Below are 13,302 nucleotides of genomic sequence, written 5' to 3' on the forward strand. Positions count from 1 at the left end.
TAGTAGCCCTTCTTTAAGTCCTGATAATGTTTACCGTGCAAGTGCCGTTACTGTTCACACCGAGTGATAGCGCTAATGCTATGCTAGCGTTTTCTGTGCATTCAAGCGATCCGTAATTTTGTTAATCCTGTTTATGCCGTTAGTTTCTTTGTGTATTTATTGCTAGCAGTAAACTGTGAGTTTATTCTCATATGAATTATGTCTGTTTACTGCGTTTGGTGACCGAGCCATATTACTGATGCAGGGTTCTCAAGTTTTGAAGACAGGCAAGAGTGACATCTCCAAGCTGCTGCTTGTTCTGAGCAGGTGTTGTCAGTGAACCTGGGCCCCCTGGCACCATCTCAGGGCTCTCAGTTTGAGAACCACTGGCCTAGACTACTTGTACAACAGATGAGGTACAAGGGCATGATTCTTAGCCCTGTGAGCAATTACACCTGGAGCATTGTGGAGGAGTGGCCATCTAACCTAGGGCCTAGGGCTCCAACATCTCCGACTCAGCCAATGCAGTCCTCACCCTATCATCAACCTAGGGAGGAGGGCACCTCGATCTCAAATTAACATGCATTATTGTTGACAAAAAAAGACGAGGCGAAAATGTTTTGTATAAAGTAAAAACTAAAAAAAAATCTCTCTTCATTTTCGTCTACAATTGTCTCTACTTTTTCATCAGCTGTTACGCCTTTAAAATATTCAGAACGAGTTTGCGGCTTCGCGCTGCTCAAGAAAGAATTCGTCCACACGCCGCTCAATAAATAAATAAATAAATAAATAAATAAATCCTGAGCGCAAGATTAGGCCTAATCTTTTCAGTTTTTCTGAGTATATTTATTTTATTTCTGATTTGAACAGAAACATGAGACACAAGGTGTTATGACTCCGCCTGGACTTTGGCCACGTGCACTTGTTTATGTTCCTCGTCACATGTCTGCCCTGCCCTCGTCTGTTCCTCCCTGTTTCCACACCCGCTCCTAATTGTATCTGATTGTCCTTTGTATATAAGTGTGCCGCGTTGCCGATGGCAGCGCGGAATCTACTGTTGTCATGTCTTGTCTTCAGTCTGTCATGTTTAGTGTTTCCTTTGTTATTAAACCCTGTTTATTTTGGCTATCCTGCGTTTGGGTCCGCTTCCTTGCCCTGCGTCATGACAACCAAAACAGTTTTAAAAACCTTTGTAACTTAAGCTGTCAGTCAGAGTCTGTTGGGCCCCAGCTTTTGAATTGTGTTGGTTAAAATAAAATACCCTTCAGAACAGGTTAATCATTTGTGAATGTGTCTCCTAAATCAGAAATTGAAAACCAGACACGTTTGACATTTGCATTCAACAGAAATCATTCAAGTGTATTTTGTCAGGTAATTATGACATTTAACCAATGTTTGAGATATGTAAAACACTTTTTTTACTGAAATGTTATCAGTACTAATCTCAGTAATAATGTTATTTTTAAAAAAAACTACAATTTTGTGACTAAAACTAGACTAAAATTAAAAGACTTTTAGTCGACTAAAACCTGACTAAGATACCTTGAGTTTTCTTTTGACCAAAACTAGACTAAAATGACGAGACTTTTAGTCGACTAAAACTTGACCAACAAAAAAAGATATGTGAATGACTAAATATGACTGAAACTAACAAGGACATTTTGCACAAGACTAAGACTAAATTAAAAATAGGTGACGAAAATAACACTACACTCCAGTCCTTCCAACTTTGATGACTTAAATAGAACAGCATTACATCCCTAATTAATGTCAGTCCAATGCAGACCTACTCCATGACCCCTCCTTTCTTCGCATATATGGTTCCTAGTGCTAAAAGGAAAGGAAAGATTAGTATAGGATTAAGATAGGGATACAACCCAAAATCAAAAAGTTGGGACAGTATGGAAAACAAAAATAAAAAAGAAAGTAGTGATTTCTAAATTTACTTTGACTTGTATTTCATTACAGACAATACAACAGTACATTATTTAATGTGTTCCTCATGATTTTTATTGGTTTTTTTTTTTGTTTTTTATTTCAAAGAAAACAAAATTCCTATTTTGGTTCTCACAACACATTTCAAAAGATGTTTATGGACACCAAGTGATGAAGTGTTTCAGGTGTAATTTTGTCCCATTCTTACTGCAAACAAGTCTGAAGGTGGGCAACAGTACGGGGTCCTCGTTGTCGCATTTTGCGCTTCAAAATGCACCATACATTCTCTATTGGAGACAGGTCGGGACTGCAGGCAAGCCAGTCAAGTACCTGTAACCTCTTCCTCCACAGCCAGGACTTTGTAATGTGTGCAGAATGTGGTTTTGCATTATCTTGTTGAAATATGCATGGACATCCCCGAAAAAGGGGCCCGGCTGGGCTCAGCACGAAGGAGCGACGTGGGGCCGATCTGTGGGCCCACCACCTGCAGGAGAAACCATAAGGGGCTGGTGCAAAGTGGATTGGGTGGCAGTCGAAGGCGGGAGCCTCGGCGACCCAATCTCCGGACACGGAATCTGACTCTAGGGACATGGAATGTCACCTCACTGGGGGGGAAGTAGCCTGAGCTGGTACGGGAGGTTGAGAGATACCGACTAGAGATAGTTGGGCTCGCCTCCACGCACAGCTTGGGCTCTGGAACCCAACTCCTCGAGAGAGGCTGGACTCTCCACTACTCTGGAGTTGCCCGCGGTGAGAGGCGGCGGGCTGGTGTGGGCTTGCTCATAGCCCCCCAGCTCAGCAGCCATGTGTCAGAGTTCACCCCGGTGAACGAGAGCGTCGTTTCCCTGCTCCTTCGGGTCGGGGAGAGGTCTCTCACTGTTATTTGTGCTTATGGGCCAAATGGCAGTGTAGAGTACCTGACCTTCTTGGCGTCTCTGGGAGGGGTGCTAGAAAGTGCCCCGACTGGGGACTCCGTCGTTCTATTGGGGGACTTCAACGCTCACGTGGGCAGTGACAGTGAAACCTGGAGGGGCGTGATTGGGAGGAACGGCCCCCCCGAACTGAACCCGAGTGGTGTTCTGTTATTGGACTTCTGTGCTAGTCACAGTTTGTCCATAACGAACACCATGGTCAAGCATAAGGGTGTCCATCAGTACACATGGCACCAGGACACCCTAGGTTGGAAGTCGATGAATCGACTTTGTTGTTGTTTCATCTGATCTCCGGCCGTATATCTAGGACACTCGGGTAAAGAGAGGGGCGTAGCTGTCAACTGATCACCACCTGGTGGTGAGTTGGGTCCGATGGCAGGGGAGGAAGTTGGACAGACTTGGCAGACCCAAACGTACTGTGAGGGTCCGCTGGGAGCGTTTGGCAGAGTCTCCTGTCAGAGAGATCTTCAACTCTCACCTCCGGCAGAGCTTCAACCAGATCCCGAGGGAGGTTGGAGACATTGAGTCCGAGTGGACGATGTTCTCCACCTCCATTGTCGATGCAGCCGCACGGAGCTGTGGCCGTAAGGTCTCTGGGTGCCTGTCGTGGCGGCAATCCCCGAACCCGGTGGTGGACCCCGGAAGTAAGGGATGCCGTCAATCTGAAGAAGGAGTCCTATCAAGCCTGGTTGGCTCGGGGGACTCCGGAGGCAGCTGATAGTTACCGGAGGGCCAAGCGAGCTTCAGCCCGGGTGGTTGCAGAGGCAAAAACTCGGGTCTGGGAGGAGTTCGGTGAGGCCATGGAGAAGGACTATCGGTTGGCCTCGAAGAAATTCTGGCAAACTGTCCGGCGCCTCAGGAGGGGGAAGCAGTGCTCTGCTCACACTGTTTACAGTGGGAGTGGGAATCTGCTGACTTTGACTGGGGACATCCTCGGACGGTGGAAGCAGTACTTTGAGGATCTCCTCAACCCCACCAACATGTCTTCCATTGAGGAAGCAGAGGCGGAGGGTTTGGTTGTGGACTCGTCGATCCCCCAAGCTGAGGTCACTGAGATAGTTGAGACGCTCCTCGGTGGCAAGGCACCGGGGGTGGATGAGATCCACCCTGAGTACCTTAAGTCTCTGGATGTTGTGGGGCTGTCTTGGTTGACACGCCTTTGCAACATCGCGTGGCGGTTGGGGACAGTGCCTCTGGACCGGCAGACTGGGGTGGTGGTCCCTTTGTTTAAGAAGGGGGACCGGAGGGTGTGTTCCAACTACAGGGGATCACACTCCTCAGCCTCCCCAGAAAAGTCTATGCCAGGGTACTGGAGAGGAGAATTCGGCCGATAGTCGAACCTTGGATTCAGGAGGAACAATGCGGGTTTCGTCCTGGTCGTGGAACACTGGACCATCTCTATACCCTCACCAGGTTGCTGGAGGGTTCATGGGAGTTTGCCCAACCAGTCCACATGTGTTTTGTGGATCTGGAGAAGGCATTTAACTGTGTCCCTCATGGTGACCTGTGGGGGGTGCTCTGGGAGTATGGGGTTCGGGGCCCTCTGCTAAGGGCTGTCTGGTCCCTATATGACCGGAGCAGGAGTTTGGTTCGCATTGCCGGCAGTAAGTCAGACTTGTTCCCGGTGCATGTTGGACTCCGGCAGGGCTGCCCTTTGTCACCGGTCCTGTTCATTATTTATATGGACAGGATTTCTAGGCGCAGTCGGGGGCCGGAGGGAGTCTGGTTTGGGGACCACAGGATTTCGTCTCTGCTTTTTGCAGATGATGTTGTCCTGTTGGCTTCTTCAAATCAGGACCTTCAGCATGCACTGGGACGGTTTGCAGCCGAATGTGAAGCGGCGGGGATGAGAATCAGCACCTCCAAGTCCGAGGCCATGGTTCTCGGCCGGAAAAGGGTGGCTTGCCCCCTTCAGGTTGGTGGAGAGCTCCTGCCTCAAGTGGAGGAGTTTAAGTATCTTGGGGTCCTGTTCACGAGTGAAGGAAGGATGGAGCAGGAGATCGACAGGCGGATCGGTGTATCTTCTGCAGTGATGCGGTCGATATACCAATCTGTTGTGGTGAAGAAAGAGCCGAGCCGCAAGGCGAAGCTCTCTATTTACCAATTGATCTACGTTCCTACCCTCACCTATGGTCATGAGCTTTGGGTCATGACCGAAAGGACAAGATCCCGGATACAGGCGGCCGAAATGAGTTTCCTCTGCAGAGTGGCTGGGCGCACCCTTAGAGATAGCGTGAGGAGCTCAGTCACTCGGGAGGAGCTCAGAGTAGAGCGGCTGCTCCTCCACATTGAGAAGGGTCAGCTGAGGTGGCTCGGGCATCTGTTTCGGATGCCTCCTGGACATGTCCAACCGGGAGGAGGCCCCGGGGAAGACCTAGGACATGCTGGAAGGACTATGTCTCTCGGCTGGCCCGGGAATGCCTCGGTATTCCCCCAGAAGAGCTGGAGGAAATGTCTGGGGAGAGGGAAGTGCCCCCGCGACCCAGCCCTGGATAAGCGGTAGAAAATGGATGGATGGATGGATGGATGGATGGATCCCTGAAAAAGATGTCTTCTTGAAGACAGCATATTGTGCTCTAAAATCTCTATGTACTTTTCAGCATTAATGGTGCCTTCACAGATGTGCAATTTACCTTTGCCAGGTCAACAACTAACTAAAAACTAAAGCTAATGTTGACAGCTCTGGTTAATAACAAACCACTTCTTTAACCTTCCTATTTTCCTTGGGGCTATTTGACCCGGCTGAAAGGTTTAATGAAAGTTTAATGTGTCATAACTTGGGTTTTCTTCCACATATTTCCCTGAAATTTACCAGGATTGTTCTAAATTATGAACTTTGCAAGTAAAATTAATTTTGTCTATTTTCATTAAACTATGTCTTCAGACGAGTATATACTATGCGTTTTGGATGCTTCTCAGTCATTTTGACCCGGCCACATTTAGTGGGGCAATAGGTCACACTTTTGCCCTTTTCAATTCAATTTTCAATTAAATTTAATCCAAGTTTATTTGTCTAGCGCTTTTTACAATAGACATTGTCTCAAACCAGCTTTACAGAACATAAACATAGAGCAGAAGGTAAACATAATTAATGATAAAGGAAATAACAAATAATAAAAGTAAAATAATTGAATAAAAAATTCTAGATTATTATTAGATATAAATAGTTCACAATCTGTATGTATTTATCCCCCTATGAGCAAGTCTGAGGTGACTCAGGCTGCAGTGGCAAGGAAAAACTCCCTTAAATTGGTAAAGGAAGAAACACTGGGTGACACTGGGGGAGTGATTGTAATAAACAGTCAGATAAATTTTGTATTGGTGTAAGGATCATGGACTTCGGATCTCCTTAGTATCACAGAGTCTAACTGGAGATGTCTCAGGATTTTTAGAGTCAGCCTCGGCTCAGTGGACGTCCAAAGGCTTCGTACCACAGAGGACGTTGGGAGCTGGTACAATGTCTGGATGCCTCGGGATGAGTACAAAGAGAGAAGCAGTGGAAATGGATTAACATATCTGCTGTTCATAAAAATGTGCAGGTCTGATGTACTAGTGCATGATACTATAGGATGTATTATGTGTACGCCTGACTAAAGAGATGAGTTTTTAATCTACATTTAAACTGGGAAAGTGTGTCTGAGCCCCGAACACTATCAGGAAGACTATTCCAAAGTTTGGGAGCTAGATAAGAAAACGCTCTACCACCTTTAGTAGACTTAGATATTCTGGGAACTACCAGAAGTCCTGAGTTTTGTGATCTCAGAGAGCGTGAAGGATTGTAACGTGTTAGAAGACTAGTTAGATACATGGGAGCTAAACCATTAAGAGCCTTGTACGTAAGTAGCAGCAGTTTGTAATCAATTCTAAACTTAACAGGTAGCCAGTGTAGAGATGATAAAATTGGGATTATATGGTCATACTTTCTTGTCCTAGTGAGAACTCTGGCAGCTGCATTTTGGACTAACTGTAACCTATTTATTAAAGATGCAGGACAACCACCTAGTAATGCATTACAATAGTCCAGTCTAGAGGTCATGAATGCATGAACTAGCTTCTCAGCATCAGATACAGACAGGATGTTTCTCAGCTTGGCAATATTTCTAAGGTGGAAGAAGGCTGTTTTGGTAGCACTGTATGGGCAATATGGTTTTTAAAAGACAAGTTGCTGTCTAATATAACACCGAGGTCTTTCACTGTCGAGCTATTAGTAATATTACATCCCTCTAAATGGAAGTTAAGTTGTGAGAGTTTCTGTGCACTGGTTTTTGGACCTACAAGTAGTATTTCTGTCTTATCAGAGTTTAACAGAAAATTGCAGCTCATCCAGTCTTTTATCTCTCTAAGGCATTGAGTTAATTTTGACACTGTGGCTATTTCATCTGGTTTTGATGAGATTTATAACTGTGTATCGTCAGCATAACAATGGAAACTAATCCCATGTCTTCTAATAATGTTCCCTAATGGAAGCATGTATATCGAGAAAAGCAGAGGTCCTAGAACTGATCCTTGAGGGACCCCATAATTAACTGGTAATAAACTGGAGGATTCACCATTTAATTCTAGAAAATGGCATCGATCAGACAGGTAGGATCTAAACCAACTTAAAGCCTGTCCATGAATACCTGTGTAATTTTGTAAATGATCTGGAAGAATGTTGTGGTCTATAGTGTCGAATGCAGCACTAAGGTAAAGTAGAACTAAGGACATACAGTCTTGGTCCGAAGCTAAGAACAAGTCATTTGTAACTTTAACAAGTGCAGTTTCAAGGATGTTGCTCTCCTGTAAGAAGGAGCTCAGTTGGACAGACAACCTTTTCGAGTATTTTAGACATAAACGTAAGGTGTGAGATAGGTCTGTAATTTGATAGTTCATTTAGGTCTAAGTTAGGTTTTTTGTTGAGTTTTTTGTTAATAACTGCCAACTTAAAAGACTTTGGGACGTAACCTAAAGATAATGAGGAGTTAATGATATTAAGAAGAGACTCACCAGCTTTATGTAACACTTCTTTCAGTAGTTTAGTTGGGATGGAGTCTAGTGAACATGTTGTTGATTTAGCTGTAGTAATAAGTTTATCTAACTCTTCCTGTCCTGTATTTGTAAAGCTCTGTAAAGCCTTAGGTGAGATTGTGTCACTAGTTGCTCTCAAATGTTGAGCATCACCTATTTATTCCTGATACTTTCGATTTTATCAGTGAAGAATCTCATAAAATCCTCACTACTGAACTGTGATGGAATAGTGTGCTCAGATTTATGTTTTTTTTTTGTTTAAAAAAAAGCCACTGTGCTAAATAAAAACCTGGGATTGCTCTGGTTATTTTCTATGAGTTTGCTCAAGTGCTCAGCCCTAGCAGCTTTTAGAGCCTGTCTGTAGCTGGACATACTGTCCTTATACGCAATTCTAAAAACCTCTAATTTAGTTTTTCTCCATTTCTGTTCGAGGTTACGGGTCTCCCTCTTGAGGGTATGAGTATAACTATTATACCACGGTGCAAGTGTTTTATCTCTAACCTTCTGTAATCTGACTGGGGCGACGGTGTCTAATGTGCTAGTGAATATAGCGTCTCGTGGTTGTAAATATATCCTGATGATGTAGACTCGTTTAGACTGATGTATTCATTTGGTTTAATCCAAGTTTCGGTGAGGCAGAGTGCAGTAAGGCTATTTTCTGAGATCATTTCATTTACAATAAGTGCTTTGGGTGCAAGCGATCTAATGTTCAGAAGTCCAAACCTTAAGAACTGTTTTTGTTTGTTTCTTTGGCATTTTTCTGGTCTAATTACAGTAAGATTTTTTCGAGAACTTCTCACGTATTTACTTCTTGATCTCACTGCTCGGGGAACAGACACGGTTTCTATAGGGTGAGCTATGTGTGCATTTTTTGTGTCAATGTGCTGAGGTGAAGGATGGCTATTGAGATTTAAATTTAAAAGAGTAGTTTACCAGTCAGAAGGTGTTCAGCGCCCTGGAGATGTGGTTTCAGTGCAATGAACATACATACAAACACAAAAATGCACACATAAAATGTGCAATAACACACGCACCCAAAACACACACTCACACACCACACACACATGCACACACACAAATTGGGCATTGCATTTCATTAGGCCTCCAGGAAAAAAAAAGCCAAACATTTGTAAATATTTCACACTTTTGATATGCATTTGCCTAGCAGAGGTCAAAATATGATCTACCGAAATGATGCTACACACACATGCACACACAAGCATTGGGCATTGCAATTCATTAGGCCTCCAGAAAAAACAAAAGCTACTCATTTGTAAATAAGTATTTCACACTTGTTATATGCATTTGTAAAGCTGGGGCAAAATCTGCTTCATTTTTTCATTTTTTATTTTTGTATAGAAATAAGGTTTATTATACCAAATATATACATTTTTTTTTTGCAAAATATATGTTAATATGTTGGAAACAAGTTTGACAAAAAGGTGAAAAACAAAAGGCTATCATATATACTTCATTTTTTATAAGCAGTCAAAAGAGACAAGGTCAAGTTGACTCTGCGCTCCTAATTTGTATAGGAGGACAATTGGAGGGTTAACTGGATCTTAAATGTACTACATGTGTTCAGGTTTCTGATGTTTATAGGGGTAAAGTTCCACTCAGTAGCAGCTCGAACAGAAAAACAGTTTGACCAAATACACTTTTCCTAAAGGGAATGATACAATCTCCCCTCACTGCACCTCTGGTTCTACTATGATCAGCTGTTCGGATGTTGACAAACTGATGGAGGGGAGGATGATAAACCTTGAATAATTTTATAAACAAGACATAGATTTGAGAATTTTACCATTTTTTCCCAGCTGAGTAATCTATATTTTTGTACTATTGGACAATAATGAGAAATGTTTGATTTCTTATCCAGAATTTTTACAGTTCGTTTGTAAAGTGATTGAAGTGGTTTCAGAGATGTAACACTAGCCTGTGACCAAACAGTAAGAGATATGTGAAAAAAATCATAGAGTGCATGTACATTTTTGCTGCCTGTGTAGACATTTGATGGTGAATGTGTCTAAAGTTACAGAGGTTGAATTTGATTATATTACAGACCGTTTTTATATGTTTTAAAAGACAACTTTGAATCAATTAAAATCCCCAAATATATTTGTACTCTGACACGATCTGCAGCCTTTCAACTGAAACAAAAACATCTGGCCCAACACTGAACATATTGTTAGACTTGGTGGAAAAACATTGCTACTGTTTATGATGTATTTAACTGCAGGGAAGAATGTTTCAACCAAACTGTAATATTAACCATAGAGTTAGTGATTTTCTGAGCTACCTGAGAAATATTACTACCATGAACATAGACTACAATGTCATCAGCATACATTTGCACCGAAACATCTGCACAGACAGGCGGTAGGTCATTTATATAAAGTGAGAACAACAAAGGTCCTAAAATTGATCCTTTAACTGATTTAAATGACTGGACACTGACATGTTGGGAACGGTCAGCGAGGTAAGACTCGATCCATTTAATCCATTTGAGGAAAAATTAAAACTGCATAATTTTGTCAGCAAGACTTTATGATTGACAGTGTCAAAAGCCTTCTTAAGATCGAGGAACACAGCTCCAACCACCTCACCTCAATCCAATAACGCTCTAATATTTTCAGTAAAAAAGCAAGTAGCAGTTTCGGTTGAATAATTGGCTCTAAAGCCAAACTGCATAGGGTGGAGAGCATAGGGTGTAGTATTTAGATGGTTAATAATTTGCTTTGCTATCAGTTTCTGTGCAGTCTAATACACAGTAGGCAAAATGCTGATGGGTCTGTAATTTAACATAGAATAAGGGTCTCCACTTTTAAAAATGGGAACAATAGCCACTGATTTCCACATACTTGGGAACATATTTTGTGAAATTGATAAATTGATAATTTTGGTAATGGGCCATGTGACTGTTGTACTAAGCTCCTTGAGCATCACTGTATCCATACCAAAAATATCTTTACAGCTAGGCGGTCTAAGTCAGTGGTTCCCAAACTGGGGTACGTGTACCCCCGGGGTACACCACGTGACGGAGTGGGTACGCAAACAAAATGCTGAAATTTACTGCTAATGTAATTATACCGCACCTAATATTCAACCAGACGTATTTCTCAGACTAAATATAAAGACATGCCCCCTCTAGTAGCCAGCTAGTGCCATAAAAGGTCAAATTCATGACATCCAATCAAATTACCCCATCTGCAGTCAACAAAAAACTGTATCCACTCAAGTGTCACGCGTAAGTGCACATCTTTACTTATCGCATGTAATTCACAGTTTTACATCGCATCGCTGATATGGCAGAAGACGTTTTAAAACAACTATTGCGATTTATATGCTTTACAAATAGATGAATCGACTGATGTAGCTGGTTTGGCTCAGCTGCTGGCATATGTCCGGTATATTTATGATGATATTATCCAGAGACGTACAATGCAAACAACTGGATTCCCCATTCATTCTCTGCAACCCCACACCACACATGCCCATTTCTGAGCAAGAGAGTCTCGTTGAAATCTCTATGATAGCCTTAGTATGCATGCATAGTATCCTGCCTTAGTAGATCGTGCTTTGAAAACATTACTGCCCTTCTCGACAACATACCTGTGCGAAAGTGGGTTTTCAGCACTTACCAGCAGGTTGGTCAGGGACCTGCAAGCCAAGGACCAGTCTCGCCTCCTGGAGCTGAAAGAGAGACCTGACACGTGTGTTTGTCAAAGACCTTTCTTCATTCGTGACTAAAAGTGTCAGGGAGTTTGAGCATGTTATGATTGATGTTATGATCGACACAAACTCTGCATAGAGAATGATTTAAGACTAAAACTGTCTCCGATACAACCAAGCATCCCAGAGTTATGCAAGTCATTTCAAGCACATCCATCTCATTAAATGGTGAGTCATTAAAAAATTATTTGTATACTAAAATTGTATTTGATCAAATAAGCTATTTTATGAAGGTACATGTGTTTAAAATGCACCTTTTTACAGAGCCTAGATGGGTATTTTTCCCCATGTAGACTAAACTAACTACACTCAATAGTGTTGACAAATATGGCATGAGAACGGGAAAAATGCCCATCAATATTGGTTAAGTCAACTGAACGGTTTTGGTTACCTAGATTCATAACATGCTCAAACTCCCTGACACTTTTAGTCACGAATGAAGAAAGGTCTTTGACAAACACACGTGTCAGGTCTCTCTTTCAGCTCCAGGAGGCGAGACTGGTCCTTGGCTTGCAGGTCCCTGACCTCCTCTTGGTAAATCTTCAGGTATGATGCCCTGGCCAGATTTTGCTGGTTCTGTGATCAGGAGATATGTGTGATAATGTGCTCAAAGGAGTTGGGAATGACTCCTCTTTTTTCTGGGTCACTGAATACTCCTTCCGTTGTACATGGTTTCCCTGTACCTGTTTGTCCATAAGCAAAGATGGTGCCATTGAATCCCAATATGAATCCACTAGTGGCCTGAAAGTCTCATCATAGAGGTCAACCTGCTTTGAGTACCAGTCATAGACTGAGACAAACGTAAAAACTTTGGGGTGTTCATGAGTAGACCAGATTCTCGGATTAGGCACTACAATCTGGCCTAGCTTTACATCTACAGACACCACCCTCTCAAAGTTTTCAGCATGCTCTTCTTCATTCATCGGGTGACAGAAAATCCTTCACAGACTCAGAACTCTTGCTTCTGGACAGAATTGCGCCTACTATTACCTTCCTTGTGTTGCTGGCATTGATGTATTTGCTTGCAGTATTACTTCACAGTGATGGCACTTTTACCATCATAACCTGCAATAAGAAAAAAATATATATAATGCATAATGCAAACAATGCTTTGGGGGTGCTTTTCTGCAAAGGGGACAGGCTGACTGCACCATATGGAGGGGAGGATGGATGGGGCCCATGTATAACAAGACTTTGGGCAACAACCTCCTTCCCTCAATAAATCTAAATCCCCCAAACTCTTCTGTAAACTATTCACCTGAGTTAACTGAAGAATAGAAAGCTTTCACAATTCTGAACACTTCAGTGCTTCTAAAGTTCAATATTTTTTACCTTTTTGATAGGGTACACTATGTGTACTGACTATGTGCGAGCATACTGCATCTTTTTCATATTTGCACGTTTCACCTGGTAGTGAGCATTTTGCACATTTTCACCCGTTGTAAACTGTTCTTAAACTGTTCTTAAAAATAAGATTTCTGTTTAATTACTGTATGTAAATTGTTCTGCAATTTCTGGAGTTCGCTCCCAAGAATTTCACTCACCAAGGCACATGTGCTGTGGTGATGTGACAATAAAAGTGACTTGACTTGACTTGGGTAGTCCATTCCAAAGAAGGAAGAGGGCCTGCCATGGATATCTCTTTAACAAAGGCTGAGAATGACGAGACACAGTTGCTTATAAAATTGTCAGCTTGACCCAAGATGTACAGATCACG

The 13,302-nt window shown here is 42.6% G+C and overlaps 1 pseudogene; it reads right to left on the reverse strand.

The window, feature by feature from the left end:
* Positions 1 to 9,277: 9,277 nt before the first annotated feature.
* On the reverse strand, positions 9,278 to 13,302 carry LOC113641874 (annotated as a pseudogene).

The sequence above is a fragment of the Tachysurus fulvidraco genome, chromosome 23, assembly GCF_022655615.1.
Source record: "Tachysurus fulvidraco isolate hzauxx_2018 chromosome 23, HZAU_PFXX_2.0, whole genome shotgun sequence".
Taxonomy (NCBI): domain Eukaryota; kingdom Metazoa; phylum Chordata; class Actinopteri; order Siluriformes; family Bagridae; genus Tachysurus; species Tachysurus fulvidraco.